The following is a 24,438-nucleotide window of genomic DNA, read 5'->3' as shown; positions in this document are numbered from 1 at the left end:
GCCAAGCCTGACAATATTCAAGAAGCATTTGGACAACGCCCTCAGACATATGGTGTGATTTTTGGGGTTGTCCTATGCAGGGACAGGAGTTGGACTCGATGATCCTTGTGGGTCCCTTCTAACTCAGGACATTCTATGATTCTATGACCTCAGTTCCTAAATAAGTCTAGTTAATTAATAAAAGTTTGCATGGCATTAGTTTATAATCTTATTATGAATTTTCTACAAAATAAGTTATTTTTGTGTCCATGATTATAGATTAGAAGATCACCTGCACAACTACACCATCTTTCGGCAGCAGGTACAGAAGTATACTAATCATATGAAATGAAAAGTATTTGTAATATTATATTTTTTGTAAGACAGCCTTGAGTGAGCAAGTTTCTTTCAAGTCTATGTATAAATCTCATAATTAAAATCTAATTGAGTATATGTGAGGCTTTCTTTACGAATAAGTAAAAGTTCTTCCAGTGCAAAATATTTTAAAGTTTGGGGTTTTTTTCATGATCTCCCCATTTCCTAAAGTTTGTTTTCAACAGATGTTAGTGCTAAACAGTTAGCAGAGAGGGTGGTGAAATAGGTAGAGCATTGTCCAGCAGTGTTTTATTTAATATATGACTGCAGTGATACTACACAGACTGAAATTTGACACATCTGTGGAACAGCTGCCTTCCTCAAACCAAGTTCTAAATGTCTCATGAGACAGAGAACTAGATTTGGAGTTGGATATGACCACCTATATATTTCACACATTATATGTAAATACATATACAGTGTGTCTCTGTGTGTCTAAGTATGCACGCAAACTTATGATGAAATTCCAGTTTAATAGAGTTTCTGAATGTGTATAATCTTTCTAAGCTCTAGTAATTTAAACAAGGTACTCTTAGGTAATTCAACATATGTAATTTTCATTCAGATTAACCAAGAAAATGCATTTATGGTTACTATTTCACTTTTTACCATGTATTTGTTTCATTTCCAGATTTTGCTTGTGACTCTTTTGTGCTCAAGGCAGGTACCTGTATTCAGCACTAAAACTTAATTTATATTTAGTTTTCCATGTAATGCATTGTATTAAGTTTGGGATAGGATGGCCAAATTAGAAAGTACTATGCTAGTTCATATATAAAGAGTGAAATATTCTGAAAAACTCAAATTCATTGTATAATCATGGACTATGTTTTTTATGGACACTAAGAGCTCCAGATAAATGTGGCTGCTGTGATCAGCACATACCCTGGTAAGAGCATATAAATTACACTGTATCCTAGCTCCCTGGCCTGTTTCATTGTCCTCACCAGCATGCAGGTCTCTAGTCTCATTTAGAGAGCAGATTGAGCCTAAGACCTGTAAGCAAACTTTATCTTGTTGAGGTCACCAGAGTATACCGCTGTGATCTTTATAGAGCCTGTTTCACCAGGGCTTGCAAAAGCACAGCTAGTACATGTATGTGTGTTCTTGCCCTTGTAACGGGAGGACTGGCTTATATTCAGGACCACCTTCAAGAGCCCGAGTGATTTTTCAGAAGCTCCGATCAAGTAGGGACACCTGTTTCAGTCAGCAGAAAGCATTGCATTGCCAGCCATTGGCTTGTCACTTGACAAAATGTGCAAATGCCTGGTTGATTTTGATATTTGATGCGTGGAAGTGTGGTGCCAAATGGGGTAGGAGTTGACAGGGATGTAGGAATGTTTTCTGTACTCCAGACAGGCCACTGTTGTTGCTTGGCTATTGTGTTGAGGTAGTTTTTAAATAGTAGTTTACTGTATGTCCATATGTGTTATGGAAAAAGGAGCAGTGGTTTTGCTGGGTTTTACTTTGTTTTTCTTTATGTGAGAAAAACACAAATATGCTTGAGGATTAAGTGAATGATCTGTAATTATTATTATTGGAAGAATATATATTTAACTCATTGGTAAAATACAGCTGTTAAAGAAGACAAAATGAAGTGACAGTGGACCCTAAAAATAAAGAACCATTATCAAGGCAGTGGAGTAGAAGGAAACAAAGAGGATAAAGACGTCAAAGTAATAATACTGGCAACAGGTTACTGATTGGATTTATTATAGTGTGTTTTACAATATGTGATAGAAAGAAGATGACACATTGTGATGCATATAACAATGTTTTTCTTATCATGAATGGTTAAAAGAGGTTAGATCTTTCAGGGAAATTGAGGAGGTATGGTAGCCAGGTAAGAAAATCAGGAACAGCACTTTCATCATGTTGAATTTTAGTTGCCAGTTAAACATTCACACAGTTATGTGAAGATGAACTAAGATGTTCAGCAGATAGAGAATGATGTACCTTTTCTTGGAAGGTAGTTTAATGGCATGAAAATAGTGCCAATCATGGTTGTGAATAAGGTTTATAAAAATATATCATAGAGAGAGAAGCTCAGGGACCAAGGGGATTAAGTAATGGTGAATAGACAGCAAAACTGGGAGAAAGACAGAGAATCACATACCAGAGGGAACAGTGAAGAAGGGAGGCAACATATAGAAGGTGTACAGGAGACACTGGACCTCAAAAAACAATTAAGAAGGGGAATAGAAAATAGGCACTTTTTTCAAAGGCTGATGAGAATGAGGATAAGATAGTATTGTTGGATTTGTCAGGGATAAATCTGTTGAGACTCAGGAAGGAATTTAAGTGGGATTGGCAAGGAGTGAGGATGGAGGAGAAGGCAGTAATGAATGAAAAGGCCAAAGGTGAAAAAGAGCAATGGAAAGAGAGCAAAAGAAACAAGAGCTATTTGGTGAAAAGTGGATCATGCAAATGAGATTTCTGAGATATGATTTTCACAAACAGCAATTCACATATCTCCCTATGCTCTGAATATGCCACTGCTGATGGAGAAGAAATATGAAATTGCCAGATATGAGTGTGAAATATTGTAAGGCTAGGATGAGAAATCAGGAGGAATCATTCCTTTTGTTGGATGGAGAAGAGTTTTAAGGATGCTAGTGGTGAAAGAGAATTATAGTCAGGAGAGGTACTACAGAGCATCATAAAAAATGGAAGTAGGAAGAGAAAAGAGGGTTTTGAAGCAACATTAACAGTAGAGGAGAAACTAATTACAGAATGAAAAATTCTGTAAGGATTCTGTACTTCTCAGAGACAAATGGGGATGGAGATACTGCAGCTTGTTCGAGGAAGTCTTGGATATTGTTTAGGACATTTTTACGTTACCATAGTTTTAATAATCAGATTATTATTTATATGGTATGAAACAGAAGAGATTGATTTAAGGATGTTAACTCCAAACAAAGGAATGATATCCTTTCATATTTAAACAGTAATCTGTTGTTAATATCTATTAAAAAAGAAACTAATTTAAAAAGCCATCCATGATTGAAAGATATTCAGGAATCTCACTGTAGAACAGCAAGCCACATTTTTCTAAAAGGTATTACAAGTTTTTTTTCTCTACCTAATGCTTAGGTACTTGATTGCTGGTCTGTAGGCTAGCTTGGAAACTTGATATAACAGGGTGTTGTGCAGTGTAGATAGACAGACAAATATACAGTGTGTCTTAAAATTGAAACATTCATTATCAAGTCATTTTAATACTGAGTGTCAAAAATCAAATCCAAGTACACTAGACCATCATCTTGCAGAAGCAGTGAAATCTTGGTTTTAAATTTAACTTATTTTACAAAGTATCTTTAATCATGAAGGATTTTAAGGTTGAAGTTAATGCTACCACAAAACCTGAACTGCCAGAGTTATTTAAGACAGTATGTTGTTTCTGAGCTAAATGCCAGATGAATTCAAATGCACTATTCAGTTGTAATTTGTTGTATTTTAACAAAACCACGTTTTGTCAAAAGAGCTTTCAGCAACTGTATATTGTACCCATGGAAATGGTGATTAACACTGTAATATTTTGTTCGTAAAACCAGTAAATTTGTTATCTGTAACTTTGGATTTACAAATTCTGAAGCCAAGTGAGAATTTATAACTTTTCCCTGTGGAACACTGTGTTCAGTTAGTATAAACTACTTGCAGAAAACAATTTTTGAATTTTTTTTCCAGTTTGCCAGTTTTCTGCTTATAAATGTGTAGGGTTTTTATTTGTTTGCTTTTTTAGCTAGTCAATTATATAAAATTATTGCAAGAAAAAAAGGCAGCATCAAAGAACTAATCATGAAACTGAGATAGGTATATTGCTTGAAAAGAAAATAAAGATTGCTTGAGTTACATATATTTTTTTTTTACCATATACCTCAACCAGATTCTTACTTTTACATTTTACGCATACATAAATCTGGGGTCTAATATCCTGACTTTGCTGAATTCATCAGGTAAAATGCTGAGTTAAAGGTTGCTGAAATTCAGAGCATTTAGCAACTCTGTGTCTTGTGGATTAGCAGCAACATATCTTTGGTTATTAAAAAAAAGCTCACCCTCCCCATCCACAGATGCCCCACTGACCTGTAACAGAAAAAGAGGAGTTTCCTTTAACTTCTCAAAACCAACTTCTTCTCTCAACAGCTTGCTTTGCTGAATCATAATGGCATTTTATGTTTCCTATAGGCTTTTAAAAAAAATTTTAAAAGTGTATGGCCCTTGAAAACCAGTGATAAGTATATTGAGCTAATAATCTCAGCCACCTTATACAACATTATTTATAAACCACTGAGGCTCTGAGTTAATAATGCTCATTTTACCACTGAAATATTTCATGTGGCAAATTACCATTTGCCCTTTTAACTGAGGCATTCCTCCATCTTTGCCTTTCCAACCAAATAAATAAAAGCACATCCATGTTCTTAAAAAATCTATATTCTTTTAATTAATAAGCAGAGAAAATATGGCATAACAGTTTGCAGCACATTTTCATTGGAAAAATCCAATAATGTAGAAGAAATAATAGCTCACTATGTGTCGTGGTTTAACCCCAGCCGGCAACTAAGCACCACGCAGCCGCTCGCTCACTCCCCCCTCCCCAATGAGATGGGGGAGAGAATCAGAAGGGTAAAAGGGAGAAAACTTGTGGGTTGAGATAAGAACAGTTTAATAATTGAAGTAAAAGAAATTAGAACAGTTAAATAGGCAAAGCAAAAACCGTGCACGCAAACAAAGCAAAACAAGGAATTCATTCACTACCTCCCATCGGCAGGCAGGTGTTCAGCCATCCCCAGGAAAGCAGGGCTCCATCACGCGTAACAGTTACTTGGGAAGACAAACGCCATCATGCCCAATGTCGTTCCTCTCCCCCCCCCCTCCCTCCCTCCCTCCCTCTCCCTCCCTCTCCCTCCCTCCCTCTCCCTCTCCCCCCTCTCTCTCCCTCTCTCCCTCCCTCCCTCCCTCTCCCTCCCTCTCCCTCCCTCTCCCTCCCTCCCTCTCCCTCTCCCCCCTCTCTCTCCCCCTCCCTCCCTCCCTCTCTCCCTCCCTCTCTCTCTCTCTCCCCCCTCCCCCCCTCCCTCTCCCCCCCCTCCCCCCTCCCTCTCCCTCTCCCTCTCCCTCTCCCCCCCTCCCCCCCCTCCCAACTGAATAGTTTCCAAAAGCTATTTTTATTAGCAATATTTATCGGGTTTTGTGGCCAAGGTAGATTATTTTCTCAAATGCAAAGTTTGACAGTGCAGCCAAACATTCAGTTGGGGTTTCATTTTTAAACAATTAGGCAAATATTTAGCAATGCTGTTAAGAAGCCATCTTTCTAAAATGGTTTCCTAAAATTTTTCTTGATGAATTAACTTAAGCAAGAAGAAATTGTTTCTGTAGTCAACAACAGTCTTAGAAATTGAAAGCTGTAAGTAGTGAAGGAAGGATGGGCAGATAGGAAGGACTTTCTCATCAATCCAGACTGGTTCAGAGACATCTTTAAGGCTTGTTTTGTCTAAATCTGCATATAGTCAAATGTATCGGGTGCCTTGCCTCAAAGAAATCCCAAAGACTTGCTTCCCCCCAGAATATCAGCCCTCTACCCAGAAAAAGGCCTTAGTTGCAACAGATGAGAATATAATGGACACGCAGGACAGTTAAATACAATTGCCAGTCAGATGTCCTGGTTATGGCAAATAAAGTTAGGTTACTATATTCATAATTGGTTAATTAGGATTGAGAGAAATGAAGGAGTGTTTCAGGTCTGCTAATGATACATGAAAATATCACCGAGTTAGAAAATCATGGAGAAGAGCAAATCATATAACAGTGTAAACACTAAAACCTCAAATTTCACAAGTTAATCTTGGTTTGCATCAATATGGTCATTACTGAAACAGCATCCATTTCTACACCACGGGAAGTGGTATTGAAGAGCTGTCAGATAAATTGAAAGCCCAGGGATCATGTTTACAGAGACTTAAGGAAAGCATCTGATGATAGTCTGTAACTACCTACTAAGGTAAAAAAAATGAGGAATTCCTGAATTCAGCCGGCATATGTAGACCTGATAATTTGTAAGTGATATACTATACCCAGAAAGTATAGTTACATTTCCTTTCTGGATTACAATTGAAAGCAAAGCAAATATGCTTCCTTCAGTAGAGATGACTGAATGGGGGATGGGGAAATAGCCATTTGAAGAGTGTAACTCTTGCCCTGGGAACGTGTCTGTCTTGTCAGTTGTGATCACAGCTCTGAGATTGCTGGCTATGTCTGATGGGATCACCTTCAACACAGACCCAGACAGCTTTGCTCAGTTGTGACTAACAAGAAGGTCTCTGGTTTGGTGGAGTTTTTTTGGGGGTGTGTGTTTTTTTCCTCCTTGCAGCTTTATAGCTCGTGCCTTTGTCACCTTGAAACTGGCCTATGATAATATATTATCTTGGAAGGCTTTTATGTTTATTAAAAAATATCATTTTTGCAGTTGAATATTGTCAGTGTCAGTTAATTTATTTTGCTGAAAGTATCTTGGGTGAAATCACCAGTTTAAATCTCAAACAGCCATACATGGCTTGGGACTTGCCTTTTTGGCATCTCTGCCCAGCTAGTCCTGCCCTTCTGCCTCATACCTTAATTTACTGCTTCTGCTTTTAAAAAAAACTCCAAGATGTTAGGAACAAGAAGGAAGAAGAATGTCTTGGCTGGGACATTTGTTGTTTCGTTAAAAAAAGAAAGGGGGGGGGGTTGTGGGAAGCATTAGAATCTTGGGAAAGTGTCAGCTTACTGTGAAATATTGTATCCTTGAAATAATGTGGAAAGTTCAAAAATTTCATTAGTTGTGTATTGTTGTTTTTCTCATGGACGTGGCTTGGATTTCTGAGGTTAACAAACTGACTAGGTCTATCTTCTGCTTTTCCTAGAACATGTTTTATTTAGGATTCTGGAGGAGAGCAGTTTATATGATGCAGAACTCTAATCATGCAGCTCTGTTGTAGGTCATTCATTTGTGATAAATGCTTCATGTGGCCACTGTTGTCTTCATTTCCCATATTGCTCCTCTTCAATCCACCCAGATTTTTGTACAAAGGATATTCATTACTGATGCTCCAGTCATGTAGCTTTCCTTTTTTTCTTTTTTCTCCCCCCCCCCCCCCCCCCCGATCATTTCTCTGGCTTCCTTTTATCTTCTGGTCCTCATCCTTTCTATGAGGATTGCGGCAATATTGATAACTCTTGCATTTATCTGTTATCCTAGTTTTTTTTGATACATGCAACTGCCTCCTTTCTCACATGTGCTTCATGTTTTCTGCCCATCAGTTCATGTTGCACACAAGTCCAATCAGCTGTAATAGCTTAACAAAAATATATGTGCTAATACAAAGCTAGAAAGTGCTTACATTGCTGGAGTTATTTGCTAGAAAGCCTTCAAACAAGTTGCAGAAGATAGTGTGTTATTGCAGAATTTGCTGAAATAACTAAACCTTTAAAGATTTTTAAGGACTGATGAACTTGTCAAATTGTGTGGCACATGACTAGTACTCCATAATAGTGGGCACCTCTGCAACCAAAGGAGAGGGGTAATAGAGGAGAAATGTAGATATACTTTGCCCTAATTATCTTTACATCTTTATCTTGCGTTTCAATGCTCTCCCCTTCCTGAAGCAAACTTTTGAATTGTGTACACTAGTTCTGTTGTTTCACATCTTTCCAGCAAGAAACATTCTGATAATTTTTTTTGCTAATGATTTGTTAGCAAGATTAGACATCTGTTAAATATGTTAAGAGGCCAGAGGCCAAACACATTATTTTCCTTGAAAACTGCAACAAACATTTGCCAGTATATGTAAAAACTTCATGTTCAACCTTCTATAATTTTTAGAGCAACCTTCAATCATTTTAGAATATTTGATTTAGTATTACAATTCAGGGTTATATTCCTTTGCAAAATAATATATAGAGGGCAAGCTTGCAGAGCTCAAAGTTAGGAAAACAATCTTTTTACTGGTAAACTGAAAAAGCTTATTTTTAAAGATAAACAGAATTGCTGATGCAATCTTACTGTCCCTTTCAGACAAGTCTCATTTTACATGAATTCCTAAGGCATCAAAGCTGGATATAGCTTGGCTAAATTTGTTCTATTGTTTTCATTTTTGTGATTAAGGAGCAAATAACGTCAGTGTCTTGGATATCTGTATGTTGCTATTATTTTTTTTTTATGGGACAGCTGAAAAAGGGTAAGAACTGATTGAGGTATAGATACTTCATTGAGAAGACTCCATAGTGGGTGACATTTTTCAGGTGAACTGTTTATTTCCTGAAAGATATAGTTTAGGTTTGATTAACAGATTCATAAATTCATGCTAAATAAAATCAGTATTTTTGACCACAGAAAAGTAAGTAGGGAGAAACAAAACTCCTGAAACATTGTGTGATTTATTATATATCTCTATATCTCTATAGATGTTTGGGGTTTTCTACTAGTAAAACATCAAAGAAAGGGCATTGGGTGGACCTCAAATCTTTTTCTTTATTTTAATTTGTATCCAAAACAAAAGGCAGGAATTTCAGATTGACTCACGATGAAATGAAAGAAAAAAAACCCAAAACACCCTTGCATTAACTTGGGCAGCAAAGTGAAAAAACTGCTATTTTAACACATGTATGTCAGTGACATTGTCAGGAAGGGGTGGGAGTGTTGAGTACACAAGTGTTGTGGAGCCCAAATGAAGGTTTTCCAATTTATGTGAAATAGCTAAAAAACATATTGTAGTCTTTCTGCCATTTTTAGGTGTGATTATTAACAATTTATGATGCTTTTGCAAGTGTCCATGGTATTTCTTAGACAGAAAATACATCATTTTAATTGCTTGTTAATGTTTAACAAATATTACAGAAAATTTATTTTCTGATAGCCAATTCACAGTTTATCCTCTATATGTTACCACATACTTGGAAAATTTTATGTTATTGGATGCATAAAATATGTTTCTTAGTATTTATAAACACCCCCACCAAAGAGGTACAGTTGTAAACTGCAATCTGTTCATAGAGTTTCTCCAGGATATGCACAATTGGCTAGACATGACAGTAATTTCAAAACAATGGTTAAACGTAGGCTATAACATTCTATCTCCAAATACTGTAAGAAGCATTTACTTGGTGTTTGAAGTCCTCCTTTGTTTGTTGAAGAGTCATTTGTGGAGTGAATACCTTATGTGACTCAAAACTTGACCAAATTTGCACACCAAAATAAGCTTGCAATCATTATTATTGTCATAACACACAGATTCTCTAGATTTTGGACCAAATTTAGGACAGATATTTGAAAGGGTAAACAACAATAATTACTTTACTAGCTTGGGTCTTTTGCATGCAAAATAGCCTAGAAAAAGAGCCTTAGTAAGGTGCATAGTCAAAAATTAGAAGATACAGTAACTGAGGATTCCTGTGCAAGTTTAATTCAGTCCATGTGTTTGCATTACGTGATCACATCCTCCTTTTTTATTCTGTAGAACTGTGTCTCTTTTAATGTATGGATTGGATAGTAATCACTAAGCAGCTGCACAATATTTTTTCCTCTTACTGTTCAGGGTGTGATTCGAGATCTGACTTACTGCATACTGTTCAAACCCTTCTCTGAAAATATATGCTTCTCTGTATATTTTTCCATTTTGCTCAGCACTATGGTAAATAAAGGACTTTAAGGTCACTAATTTGTTGTCTTCCCCTCTGTAAGAGGAAGGGCATGTTTTAATCCCTGTCTTACAGATGGGAAGCTGAGATACAGTTGCACAGGCAACCTTTAATTCTTGAATGCTTCATTTTACAACTATATGAATTAGTTTTATGTTAGGAAAAGAGGGCAAATGAGAAATCTAATTTCCTAGGTGTTAAAAAAGGACTCAACCTGTCTCAAATTCCTTCATCTCTGTTTCTGTCTTTTCCCCTTTCTTCCATTTTCCCTTCCTGTCTGTTTCCATTTTGATTCTTCCTCATCTCCACCTTCCTCTTTGGCCCACATTCCTCTTCACTCCTAAATGCCAATGTGGTTCCAGTTCATCCCCTCTAGGTTACTTGCATTATCCCTGCTTTTCTGAGCTCCTTATCTAATCTCAGATTTTCCCCATATGCTGAAATATTCCTCATGTCTGTTTGCTCAGTGAATTCTAATTTTCCTTTACAGTGCTCCATCCCTGCCTTTTAGCTTCTTGTCACATCTGCTCTGTCCTGTGGTCTTCTACAATGCTTCAGTGTCTCCTCCTCCATTAGGTTTTCACTTGCTGCATTCTCATATTTCTCATCACTGTTCTCAGTGGGACTCGGCAAAGTAGTTGTAACCTATCCATGTCAACTCCCAGTTGGTCTTTCCTCTTCATTGCTAGTCTGGTCTCACTAGACTCCTAGCCACAGCATAATCTTTCCCTGCCCTTGGTTTCACTTTTTTTCTCTGCAATCAAACTAGACCGCTGCCACCTTTACACTGGGTGCCCCATTTTGTCAGCGGTCAGTCAGTCTTGCTGAACTTCTCCGTCTCTGGCATGGGATGTGACTGTTCACACAGTTCAATTATAAATGCAAGTCACGGGGTTTGAACACACAGGGTGGGCTTTTCAGGGGTTTTGCACTTTGGTAACTACACTTGCAGTACATTTTCCTAATCTTATATTTTGATCTAGTTTGGCTGAGTTTTCAAGAGAGTGTTTTGTTCTCAAATGTCACTGGGCCATCTTGGCTAATGTTTTGCAAAGGATGGAAGCATTAGGCAGACAGTGAGCACGTTGGTGGTTTCTAAATATAGTGTGGTGTAGTTGCCATTAGTGATGGAAAATAAAAGATATAATTACTAAGACAAAGTGACTAACAGTAAAATTAACCAGCAAGTATGTGTATGAAAGGCATCTTGGTATCTCAGCTGAGACCTTTGGTTTTGGTTGGGAAGCGGGAAAGCTGGTTTTTACAAAAGTGCTAAAATTTAATTTGAGATTTCATAGGAGGTTCCTCCCTTTTTAGTAGAAGAGAATTTTTAGGGATTTTACTAAATTGTGACTTAATAAATAAAAAGTCAGCTCTATACAGGAAAAAAAATGTTGACTTGAAAGTAATTTCTACCTTTCTTTAGGATTATCAGGGAAATATAGACAATTAAAAATAAACATACAGCATTCCCAAACTTGAATTTTATTGCAGCTAAATGGAACACAAGCCTCAGAAAATCCAAGCTTTGTTCTAACATATAAGCTATGAATTTTGACAAGGTTGAAATTTGGCAAAAGTAAATTCTTTCAATCCTTCTTTTAAGTACTTTCCAAAGCATGTATATTGTATTTTGGTATTTTTTTGTAACTATAAGCCTGCTTAGGGGGGGTGATAAGAACTGTCTTAAAATATATTTTTATCTTAATCAGGCATAACTACTTTTATTCAGTGCTAGTGGGAGTTTTCCGAGAGCACTGATGCTATGTAAATGTGGACTGTATAATTAAATCTATGAAAAAGTTAAATTTTGCATTCAAGCTCTTATTATGAAAGCCTATTCTGAAGCACGTATGACATTTTTAAAAGGCTGTAGAAATATTTAGCTTCTGTGCCCATTAATGCTAAAAATGCAGGGTTTTCTGTTTAAATTTAGGAATAGCAGCAGAGTACACAAAATGCTATAAAGAAAGAAATGTTTGTCCAGTCTTGAAGCAAATTATCTAATGTTTTGTTTGACAAGCAGGTACACACAAAGTTCCGCTGCAGGCAAGCCCATGCTCCAGGCACTGACACTTCATGCTTGACATTTTCCTATGATGGTACTGTCCTTGCCAGCTGGCGAGGTAGATGATTAAAAGAACCCTTTGATGTGTTAAATGTAAGACAATTTTAACTTTATGAAGTGAAATGGTTCAGTAAACAAACCATTTAAATCATATAATCATTAAATGTAATTGTTCACAATGGAGGTAAGATAGTTAAATCAGATTTTAGGGATTTAAACCTGAAGTGTTTTACAATGTACATCTTCTGTTTTGATACACCCTGCAATACTGTGTTCCTGAAAGCACATTTTACAGAAGTTAAGGAATATTTTAAGAGAACTTTGCTGTTTATATTATACAATTCCTGATCTGTCTTCTTGTCTAGCAGTACTGGACCTGGTGGTCACCAATGTAAGTGAGATCATCGGTGATGTCAGGATTGGAGGCAACCTCGGCTGCAGTGATCACACACTGGTACAGTGAATTTTAGGAAAGCAAAATTCTGGATCTTCAAGGATTTATTCAACAGGACCCCCTGGGAAATGGCCCTCAGGGACAAGGGAGCAGAACAGAGCTGGCAGGTCTTCAAGGACGCTTTCCATAGGGCACAAGAGCTCTTGATCCCCAGGTGCAAGAAATTGGGCAAGGAAGGGAAGAGGATGGCATGGCTGAGTCATGACCTGTGGGTCAAACTAAAGGGCAAGAAGAGGATGCACAGGCGGTGGAAGAAGGGACTGGTATCTTGGGAAGAGTACAGGGACACTGCCCGGTTGTGTAAGGATGGGATCAGGAAGGCCAAGGCTTGGCTGGAGCTGAACCTGTCAAGGGATGCAAAGAATAATAAGAAGGGCTTCTATAAGTACGTCAACCAGAAAAGGAAGGTTAAAGAAAGCGTACCCCCTCTGATGAGCAGAAGTGGTGAGCTGGTAACAAAAGACGAGGAGAAGGCTGAGGTACTCTATAACTTCTTTGCCTCAGTCTTCGCTGGCAACCTCTCTTCCCACACCTCCCAAGTCAATGGGCCATTTGATGGGGATCAGGGGGAAGAGGTCCTCCCACTGTAAGAGAAGATCAGGTTCGCGACCACCTGAGGAACCTGAATGTACATAAGTCTATGGGACCTGACGAGATGCATCCCAGAGTCCTGAGGGAATTGGCTGATGTAGTTGCCAAGCCACTTTCCATGATATTTGAAAAGTCATGGCAGTCAGGTGAAGTCCCCGGTGACTGGAAAAAGGGAAACATTGCACCCATTTTTAAAAAGGGTAGAAAGGAGGACCCTGGGAGCTACCAACCTGTCGGCCTCACCTCTGTGCCTGGGAAGATCATGGAACAGATCCTCCTAGAAGCTATGCTAAGGCACATGGAGAACAGGGAGGTGATTCGAGACAGCCAGCACGGCTTCACCAAGGGCAAGTCCTGCCTGACTAACCTAGTGGCCCTCTATGATGGAGTAACTACATCAGTGGACGAGGGAAGAGCTACAGATGTCATCTATCTGGACTTCTGTAAGGCCTTTGACACAGTCCCCCACAATATCCTTCTCTCTAAATTGGAAGGATATGGATTTGATGGGCAGACTGTTTGGTGGATAGCTAATTGGCTGGATGGTCGCATCCAGAGGGTAGTGGTCAATGGCTCGATGTCCAGATGGATATCAGTGATGAGTGGTGTCCCTCAGGGGTCCGTACTGGGGCCAGTGCTGTTCAATATCTTCATCAAAGACATAGCGGGATCGAGTGCACCCTCAGCAAGTTTGCAGACGACACCAAGCTGAGCGGTGCAGTTGACACGCCTGAGGGACGGGATGCCATCCAGAGGGACCTGGACAGGCTGGAGAGGTGGGCCTTTGTGAACCTCATGAGGTTCAACAAGGCCAAGTGCAAGGTCCTGCACCTGGGTCGGGGCAATCCCCAGTATCAATACAGGCTGGGGGATGAAGGGATTGAGAGCAGCCCTGAGGAGAAGGACTTGGGGGTACTGGTGGAGGAAAAACTGGAAAAGAGCCAGCAATGTGCTCTCGCAGCCCAGAAAGCCAACCGTATCCTGGGCTGCATCAAAAGAAGTGTGGCCAGCAGGTTGAGGGAGGTGATTCTGCCCCTCTCCTCTGCTCTGGTGAGACCCCACCTGGAGTACTGCATCCAGCTCTGGAGTCCTCAGTACAAGAAGGACATAGACCTGTTGGAGAGGGTCCAGAGGAGGGCCACAAAAATGATCAGAGGGATGGAACGCCTCTGCTATGAGAGCGTTGGGGTTGTTTAACCTGGAGAAGAGAAGGCTGCGGGGAGACCTTATTGCGGCCTTTCAATACTTAAAGGGGGCTTATAAGAAAGATGGGGACAGACCTTTTAGCAGGGCCAATAGCGATAGGACAAGGGGTAATGGCTTTAAACTGAAAGAGGGTAGATTCAGACTAGAGATAAGGAAGACATTTTTTACGATGTGGGTGAAACACTGCAAAAAGGTTGCCCAGAGAGGTGGTAGATGCCCCATCCTTGGAAACATTCAAGGTCAGGCTGGATGGGGCTCTGAGCAACCTGATCTAGTTGTAGATGTCCCTGCCAATTGCAGGGGGGTTGGACTAGATGACCTTTAAATGTCCCTTCCATCCCAAAGCATTCTATGATTCTATGATTAATAATACACCAAAAAGGAAATTATTAGCTTAATTAAAAATAAAAAAAGACCAATTTAATTATTTAGTTCTTTCCAGGAAGGTTACTGCCTCTCAGTAAGAGTATCTCTGTTCTGGAGTTATTAATTCCTCAAGCAGCTTTCTTATGCAATGTGCTTTTCTGTTCTAATTGGAATTTTTATCTAATATATATTATCAACATCAAGAGGTGATGACTGGAAGTGAGTGACCAAGATGTACTTGAATGGGAAAAAATTTGAAATGTCTACAGGACAGGGAAAAAAAAAATCTTTTTGAAACTTCAGACAAAACTTTTTTATAAAAGTCTTAGAGAACAGAGCAAGCCTTGAGAAGGCAAACACGTATTTGAAGACTCATTCACTCCTTTATTAGATGTACTGGATAGGATAATGTCTGCCTAAGACAGCTTTTCATATAGAGATTTGTTTACCCACTATTTTGCAGGCAGGTGCAGGCATACAGTCTGAGCTGTCTGGATGGAAACCAGCTGTAACCAGAAGCTATGTGTATGCATTAGCATGGCCCCAAGGCCAAATAAACAGGCCTAGGGAGAGGCAGTAGATGTTAATGTCAGCTCAATATTGTGCCTAACATATGTACAGGATATCTGATCAGTTTGGTACATAGACAGAATGAGATTTCATATACAAAATACCACGACAGAGGTATTCATAGACTGCAAACACTCTGAAGCAGGGGCTGTGCTTCCAAGCTGAGGGGTATAGCCTGTAATTGCTTTGTGTCCTTCCCCTCATTCTGTCCCTGATGAGTAGAGTGGCATTGGTGGCTTTTACAGCGATATGCAGCTGCTATTGGATGCTACCTCTCTGACTTCTTTGTATGTCTTGCCATGTTTCTAAGATTCCAAACATTATGTTCCTCAGATCACATTTTTCAGAGTAAGATGATGGTGGTCTTGTCCTTGACAGCCCTAGGCTTACTAGGGCACACTAATTGCACTTGGACTGTTTCTTAATTGCTCTTCAGGCTCCTGGATCCAGAGCTCTACTGCCACTCTATTCATCGTGAATGAGTCCTAAGTGGTTGAGGAAAAAACTCTCAACCTTGCTGGTCCTTACTGAACTGGACACTTATGTGAGAACCTTCTCCTCTTTGGAAAGTAGGTGAACCATCTATCTTTCTGTTCTGGGCCAAGTAAAATGCTGCATCTGTCTGCCAGTGGTGTTGCCCCCGAAAAATCCACACAGACATATTTGATGTGATTTAAAGAAAAACCTCAGTGTGCCTTTAAATATCAACAGCAAACAAGGTTAATACTAACGTGAGGAATATTCAGTAGTGCTGTCTTGAAACCTCCATTTATGTAAATTCTCTTATGTTTTGCATTTATCAGTGTAGATCACATAAATGACCTTCGCTTATTTTAATTGTATGTGGTGCTTTTGCTTGCCTGCTCTTCCTCAACTGTCTCCAGATTTTGTGTTGTGTTAAACAGACTTTCACTTACTTATGCTTTATCTACCACACTCTGCTCTAAGCTATATAAAACATGGATTGATTGTTTGCAGAATGTAAGACTGTACAGAAATTTGTCCCTCAGTGTGGTTAAAAGTGACTACCTATTTTGTGTAGAGTAATATATATTGCTTTTTATGGTAAATACAAACATTAGCATTTTAAAAATCGAATGGTTTTAAGTCAAGTAATACTTCTCAGGAGTTGAACACTGATGTTCATTTCAAACAATGCTAAAAATGCATTCATTAGCTTTAATAGGTATAATCATCTATTTGTAACACTTGGAGCTGAAATGGTTTTCTCAAAGTCTTCCAGTATCCTTCACTTCCATATGTATAGAGAGGATGATATACTTAAATATTTGACCAGGCTGGTATGGATGCAGGTGATGGTGAGAGCTGTTCCAAGTGTAAGTGCTGAATCCCTGATTTGTGACGTCCCCTCCCAAGGCCTTTGGCTCCAGGTGAGTGTGATCCCAACCTGCAGTGCCTCAGAAGGCAGTTCTTTAACTGTTTGTATTGGGTTTGTATGGCAAGGTTTTGGTAGTGGGGGGCTACAGGGGTGGCTTCTGTGAGAAGCTGCTAGAAGCTTCCCCCATGTCCGATAGAGCCAATGCCAGCACGCTCCAAGACAGACCCATTGCTGGCCAAGGCTGAGCAAATCAGCAATGGTTTTAGTGCCTCTGTGATAACATATTTAGGGGGGGGGGGGGGGGGGGGAACTGCTGTGCAACAAATGGCAGCAAGAGGAGAGAGGAGTGAGAATATGTGACAGGAACAACTGCAGACACCAAGGCCAGTGAAGAAGGAGCAGGAGGAGGTGCTCCAAGCGCCAGAGCAGAGATTCCCCCGCAGCCCATGATGAAGACCATGGTGAAGCAGCTTGTCCCCATGCAGCCCATGGAAGTTAATGGTGGAGCAGATATCCACCTGCAGCCTGTGGAGAACCCCACGCCAGAGCAGGTGGATGCCTGAAGGAGGCTGTGACCCTGTGGACAGTCTGCACTGCAGCAGGCTCCTGGCAGGACCTGTGAACCTGTGGAGAGAGGAGCCCATGCTGGAGCAGGTTTGCCGGCAGGACTTGTGACCCCGTGGGGGACCCACGCTGGAGCAGTCTGTTCCTGAATGACTGCAGCCCGTGGAAAGGACCCACATTGGAGAAGTTCATGGAGGACTGTCTCCTGTGGTAGGGACCCCACACTGGAGCAGGGGAAGAGTGTGAGGAGTCCTCCCCCTGAGGAGGAAGGAGTGGCAGAGACAACATGTGATGAACTGACTGCAACCCCCATTCCCCATCCCTCTGTGCCACTCGGGGGGGAGGAGGTAGAGAAAATCAGGAGTGAAGTTGAGCCTGGGAAGAAGGGAGGGGTGGGGGGAAGGTGTTTTAAGATTTGGTTTTTATTTCTCATTATCCTACTCTGATTTGATTGGTAATAAATTAAACTAATTTCCCCAAGGTTGAGTCTGTTTTGCCTTTGACAGTAATTGGTGAGTGATCTCTCCCTGTCCTTATTTCAACCCACAAGCCTTTTGTTATATTTTCTCTCCCCTGTCCAGCTGAGGAGGGGAGTGATGACAGAGCGGCTTGGTGGGCACCTGGCATCCAGCCACGGTCAACCCAGCACACTGTTGCAGCTCCTCTTGCAGAACCAGTGCAGAATGCAGAAGCATATATCTTGTTCTGTAAGGTGCCTCTCATCACATGAGCCTCCACAGAAAGGCCCAGAGTTTATAAACATAATGTATTCTGATCCTCCCTCATGGTAAGCCTTGTTAGGCCATGCCTTTCCTATGCTATATTTTTTTAAAATTTCATTTCCTATGTTTCTTTGCTTTCCCCAATGGTCTTTGTGAATTTCTGTCCTTGAGCTTTGCTTTCAATACAGGACTCCCTCTCAAAATAGAAGCTTCTTAAAGGGTGTTGCTGACTAGACTTTTTGAGTTTCTGGCAACACTATTTTGGCAGCACTTTTGCTTCTTTTGGGCCCATGTGCATCCATGTACTTGTCTTCCTGGTCAGTATCTTCTGAAAAGAAAAAAATCAGATAAAATCTTTGTAGTATCAGTGCACTGGCCTTATTTTGACTAAAAGCCATTTGTAAAATGCCTATCCTGGCTCACCAGACTGTTTTTCTAGGGCCTAATTGTTACCTCTTGATAAATCCAATGCTCAGTACCATTGGCATAACAGTGTCTGACCTGATCATATCAGACTAGAGCCTGTTTATTGGTATCCTTCTTATTAAAATGGCAAAGAATAAAGTTTGAAATGCTATTAAAAATGCCATAAAAGATTTAAAAAATTCTGTCAGGCTTTGGAGAAGTCTGCCATCAAGAAAAATATTGAATGATCTGAGTGGACAATTTTGTGTGCTTCATACTTAACTGCACAACTTTTGACTTTTTTTATATGTTTTTGTTTAAGGGTAACTATTTTGTCCATGTATGAAGTAATTAAAAATATATCAGTACTGCTACAGCTCTCGTAAAGAAGCCCCTTAAGCATTAATGGAAGGATGCTACTGGAAAAAATCCTTGGTGTTATGGAATGTTAATATATCTGTTTTCTTAGTGACAGTGATTTCAACTCCAAATGCAGATTAGATTCAGGAACCAATATCGTATTTACAACTCAGAAAATTTTAATTTAAAAAAGTGAATTTGGGCAAATCTTGTATTATTCTTAAAGATGATAAGAGTTTCACAGCATTGACCAAGTCATTCTACTAGCATTTCTCCCTTTCCTTAATCAACTATTTCTGCAGTATGTAAGACAGTGTTGATTTGAAATCAACCCCAACTTCTTGAGTCCTTCTGGAGTCTTCTAGTTTTTTTAACCAGCCAATTACATTTTCTTGTTAGCAGAAGAGCTATATCTAAATGTCTGACTGCATCCCTCCTGCTAAAGCCTGACAGGACTACAGCTTGAAGATCATGTCAAGGCTCATTCCACTGGGAACAGAACAGCCTTGGCTGCTAGCCTTAGATCTGTCCTCATCCAGGAGATTTGCAGAGTGGCCAAATGGTATCCCTTGCATACATTTATAAAGTGGTGGTGCTTTGGATCTAACACTTAGAAGATAAGGGGTTTTTTTTGGTTTTTTTTTTTTTGTTGGGCGTGAGAGGGAAAAGGGTGGGTTCATATTACAGGACCGAATGCTTTGAAGTGCTTGGGATGGAGTCTACTGGGAAGCAATAAGAAAACAAATATTCACAAAATGGGGACTCAACATTTTTTTTCTTGTCATTTTTTAGCTTCCCAATAAACAGAAATATACTCTGCTCTAGACATCATTTATTTAAGTTGTCCACTTCTTAAAAATATTTTGTAGTAAGGAGTTATCCTAGTCTTTAATATAAACATACATGATGTAAGAGGCCACACATTACTGATTTCCCTTGATTTCTTTTGTTAAAGCATGTTACAATTTTTTTTCTTTTTAGCATTTTATTTCCAAGGCCTCCTTTGAGCTCTTAATCTCAAAGGCTGTGAATCTGCAAAATACTTTTAGACAAAAAAAATTACTTCCCTGCAAGGTTTGTGCTTTGGAAGGAAACAGGTCTGTGGATTACCAGTCACTTGCCTACTTCTCCTCAGTCAAGAAGATTTTTGTGACTTTTCTGTCTAAAATTAATCTTTGGGTATTTTTAAAGAGAATTGTTGTTTGAAAGTCCTTCTTTTCACCCTTGAAAGAGCTGAGGCACTGATGTTGAATGCAAGGAGAGGTCTAGGTGCCTGAGTGAGGTAATTCAAGGCTCAAATTCTGTAGCTCGTCTCAGGCTGGAAACATGTATCCTAGAGGAATGACCAGCAGAGATGTAAATCTCTCTGAGACTAACTAATCGATCTCTTTTTTCTTTTGTTCTCAATTTGTTAATATGTCATAACTTTTCATAGACTCATAGAATCGTTAAGGTTGGAAAAGACCCTTAAGATCATCGAGTCCAACTGTTAACCTAGCACTGCCAAGTCCACCACTAAACCATGTCCCTAAGCACCATGTCTACCCGTCTTTTAAATACCTCCAGGGATGGAGACTCAACCACTTCCCTGGGCAGCCTGTTCCAGTGCCTGACTACCCTTTCAGAGAAGAAGTTTTTCCTAATATCCAACCGAAATCTGCCCTGGCGCAACTTGAGGCCATTTCTTCTAGTCCTATCGCTTGTTACTAGGGAGAAGAGGCCGACCCCCACCTCACTACAACCTCCTTTCAGGTAGTTGTACAGAGCAATAAGGTCTCCCCTCAGCCTCCTCTTCTCCAGACTAAACAACCCCAGCTCCCTCAGATGCTCCTCATAAGACTTGTTCTCTAGACCCTTCACCAGTTTTGTTGCCCTTCTTTGGACATGCTCCAGTACCTCAATGTCCTTCTTGTAGTGAGGGGCTCAAAAGTGAACACAGTACTCAAGGTGCGGCCTCACCAGTGCTGAGTACAGGGGCACTATCACCTCCCTGGTCCTGCTGGCCACACTATTCCTGATACAAGCCGGGATGCCATTGGCCTTCTTGGCCACCTGGGCACACTGCTGGCTCATATTCATCTGGCTGTCAACCAACACTCCCAGGCCCTTTTCTGCCAGGCAGCTCTCCAGCCACTCCTCCCCCAGCCTGTAGCGTTGCATGGGGTTGTTGTGACCCAAGCGCAGGACCTGGCCCTTAGCCTTGTTGAACCTCATACAGTTGGCCTTGGCCCATCGATCCAGCCTGTCCAGGTCCCTCTGTAGGGCCTTCCTACCCTCCAGCAGATCAACGCTTCCAACCAACTTGGTGTTGTCTGCAAACTTCTTGAGGGTGCACTCGATCCCCTCATCCAGATCATTGATAAAGATATTAACCAGAACTGGCCCCTGTAAGATTTCCTTCTTGAAGAATGTCCAGCCTTCCTGGACTCCTTTGCCCTTCAGGACTGCCTCCCAAGGGACTCTGTCAACCAGGCTCCTGAACAGGTCAAAGTCTGCCCTCCGAAATCCAAAGTAGCAGTTCTGCTGACCCCCCTCCTTACTTCTCCAAGAATCGAAAACTCTATCATTTCATGATTGCTGTGCCCAAGATGGCCTCCAACTGTCACATCACCCACCAGGCCTTCTCTGTTCACAAAAAACAGGTCCCTTTTCGAAAGGGAATAAACTTTTACTGGCCTACAGTCACACCATGTTTATCAAACAGATGAGAATTGCTATAAATGTCTTGCTGTAACCTCTATTTTGGCTTTTATGGCCAAAGGTGTTGTGGAGGGGTGTGAAAAGGTTTTGTTATAGCAAGTGTGCGTTCACTTGCTTCCCTTCTCCCCCTTCCCCTAGGATTTCTGACTGATTCCAGGGCCTGTTCTCTGTACTGAGATTGAAGTTTGTTACTGTTTGCCTGCTAAAGAAAGGGGAAGACTTCATGTGCCTTCCATTCTTCCTGATAATTTTTTCAGGGCAGGTAGAAACCAGACACATAAAACTTCAGTTTTTGATCTAGTCCATCCACAGTAACATTTTAATTTCTTTTGATATCCAGCAAAAGTTAAATTTACTCCTAATAACAAAGCACCAATGCTCACAAACACAGAATAAATTAGTGTTTGGGGAAAACGATTCTGCTGTGGATAATGGTTCTTGGTAGAAGGGATTGCCATAATAGAGTTGAGCCACTGAGCAGAAGTTTCTGATCTACTGGAGTGCAGCAGGTGGAACTTCTCATCCTTGCGCTTTCATAGTCATTTAGGGACAAAAAACTTCCAAACCATCCCTGTTTTGAATGCTTCTACCATATCATTCTGTTCTTTTTGTGTCTGAACTAGAGGATGAAATTTTCTGCAAATGTCTAAATTCTTTAATTCTTTGTTGCTAACCTTTGTACCTTTTGTTTTACAGGAGATGATACTTTAAAGAGATGGGATATTAGACAATTTAAAAAATCTCTTGATTCAGCAGAAAGACTGCCTCACTTCTTTCCAATGTAAGTACTCTAATTTATTCTAGCTAGTAGAAACAGCAGTAGTTGTGCTGAGCAGGAGGGAGTCTACTGGAGTTCTCCTCAGTTCTCACTAGGTCCAGAACTGTGCAGAAAGGACTGCACAGGGAGGACTGTGCAATGAGGATTGTTGGCTATTTTAGGACTTCAGATTGCTTTAAAATATCTCATTCTTTTTGGTGATAATTCATAGCTAGCTTTGCTTGTTTTATGCAATTTTTTAGTCTCATATATCTTATGTCTAATTAGATTAGAAACTTTTCAGGAGGAGGCCAGTTCATTGCCTTATGTTTGTGTAATGAGATATATAACTAAGCCTCCTTCCTATTTGGTCTGTGATTAATAAAAAAAAAGAGCTGGTTGAAAAGTAGACGTAACATAAAGGTGCATGGTATGAATTCAAGTTATGATGTTAGAAGTGCTAATGACTGTTCTTTGGTACTAAAATTTACTGTATTGTACTGTACAGTGCTAAGTATTGTATTTCATATTTTTATTGGTATTACCTGCATTTCTATAGCTGTAGCACAGCCAAATCCAACTCTAAGGACAATTTATACTTTTGAAATAAGATCTTAGAAAGGCACGTCATGGACAGCTCAATCTTGACTGCATTTTGTAGCACAGAGGAAAAGTAAACAGACAAACATTTTTGGCCACTGTAAAAACACACTGCTGTGCAGCATTGAAGAATGTATCATCAGCAAAAACAGATTTCATTGATTTTTTTTTTGCTGACTATTTTTTACTAGCTATAGTAATAGATGACAGCTGACAAAAGATTGTTTTAAAGCTTTGTCTTAAAAGGATTAGCAAATAGAAAGGATTATTTTTAAGGAGTGTAATTTATAAATAAGTTTCCTAGACATTAATTATTCATTTGCCCAGTATGATGATTTGTTTTCTTCAACAGTACAGATTGTTGTTTCAGCCCGGATGATAAAATATTTGTCACAGACACCTCTGTTAAGAAAGGTGGTGGCAGTGGGAATTTTTATTTCTTTCATTGGGAGACATTCCAGAAGTTGTATGAGATAGAAGTTACGGATGCACTATGTATTTTAGTTTTCTTTTATCCACTGTTCAAAAAAATGGATGAAATCATATTCATATACTTTTTTCTGTTATACAGGTAATGACCTACTAACACTACTGTAATTTTTATATTCCATATTTAAGAGAAGTATGACTAGAGGTAGAGTGGCCTGAATATATACTATTCTTCTTTCAATTAAAAAAATTAAAAGAAAATCTAGGGACAAGGTGTTTAAGCACTAGGAGATCCCTGCTTTGGTGTTACCATTGTGTTTCTCAAGGATTTCTGTGAATCCTTCTGGAACTGTGAAGTGAGGCACAAATCCTAAAATTCTTATATGTTTATGCTGTTTACTCCACCAGTTCTCATGATGAAATGCCGTGTTGTGACAAAACTCCTACTTGTCCCTGAAACTATATTTGTGGTTACTATAAAATGTATTTCAGTAAACTCTAGATTGTGTAAATGCAACAATTTTGTGGCAAAAAGAAGGCATTATTAGGAATCCCTCCATCAAAAAATACCATTCTCACCAGTTATATAAAAACCTAAAATTGTGAATCTGTAATACAGAAGAGTCTGTGTATGAGTTGAACTGCCTGCCTATTCCCTTGTACAGAAGGAAAAAGCTAAATATCATAGTTGAAAAAAGGTCCTTTCACTCTTATGGTGTACATAAGTAAGCTTGTAGATTATAAAAAACAGGAGTGGAAGAAATTCAAACAGAATTGCATTTGCTTAACTATGAGGCCTTCCCATTAGTTGTTGCAGTCTGTCAACTAGCAACTTTGTCGCACTGTAATGTTTCAGGATATTGTTTTCTTCTTCTGCACTTTTCTTAACCCACCTGTTAGAGCACAGTAGTCTTTCCTAGCACAGCAGACCAAAACTGCTTGTGCTGGAGTTCATTTATACAGAATTTACATTTATATTTTCTTTTCAAATCCCATTTTTTTTCTTCTAAATTCATCCTAAAGCAAAATCTGCTTATGGATGAATTTGTTCTATCCATCATTTCTGTTGCAGCAGTCTTGCAAATCAAAAATGCAGAATTCACGTTAAAGCAGAAAGCATGTGTTTTTCTGGAGGGGAAAAAAACCTGTTTTTATTTTAAACATGTATTCTAAATACAGTTTTTATGACATTGGAAGTTTTATTTAGTACTAAAGAATTTCTCCAAAGACAACATAAATTGGATTTTAAATTTCTCTCCTATGGAATGTACCAAACCT

General features: G+C 39.6%; 1 long non-coding RNA gene across 1 annotated transcript in view; it reads left to right on the top strand.

The window, feature by feature from the left end:
• Positions 1–24,438, top strand: part of LOC148054072 (uncharacterized) — a 91,872-nt gene that overhangs the window by 36,048 nt on the left and 31,386 nt on the right. The window contains exon 2 of the long non-coding RNA XR_015707707.1: positions 22,071–22,155. This is a non-coding gene — a long non-coding RNA (uncharacterized LOC148054072). The remainder of the gene's footprint in view (positions 1–22,070; positions 22,156–24,438) is intronic.

This window comes from Nipponia nippon, unplaced genomic scaffold, assembly GCF_047370975.1.
Source record: "Nipponia nippon isolate SJK-2023a ecotype South Korea unplaced genomic scaffold, ASM4737097v1 scaffold_34, whole genome shotgun sequence".
In the NCBI taxonomy this organism is placed as follows: Eukaryota; Metazoa; Chordata; class Aves; order Pelecaniformes; family Threskiornithidae; genus Nipponia; species Nipponia nippon.
Note: the sequence above shows the minus strand (reverse complement) of the source record. Positions and strands in the feature narration are given on the sequence as shown.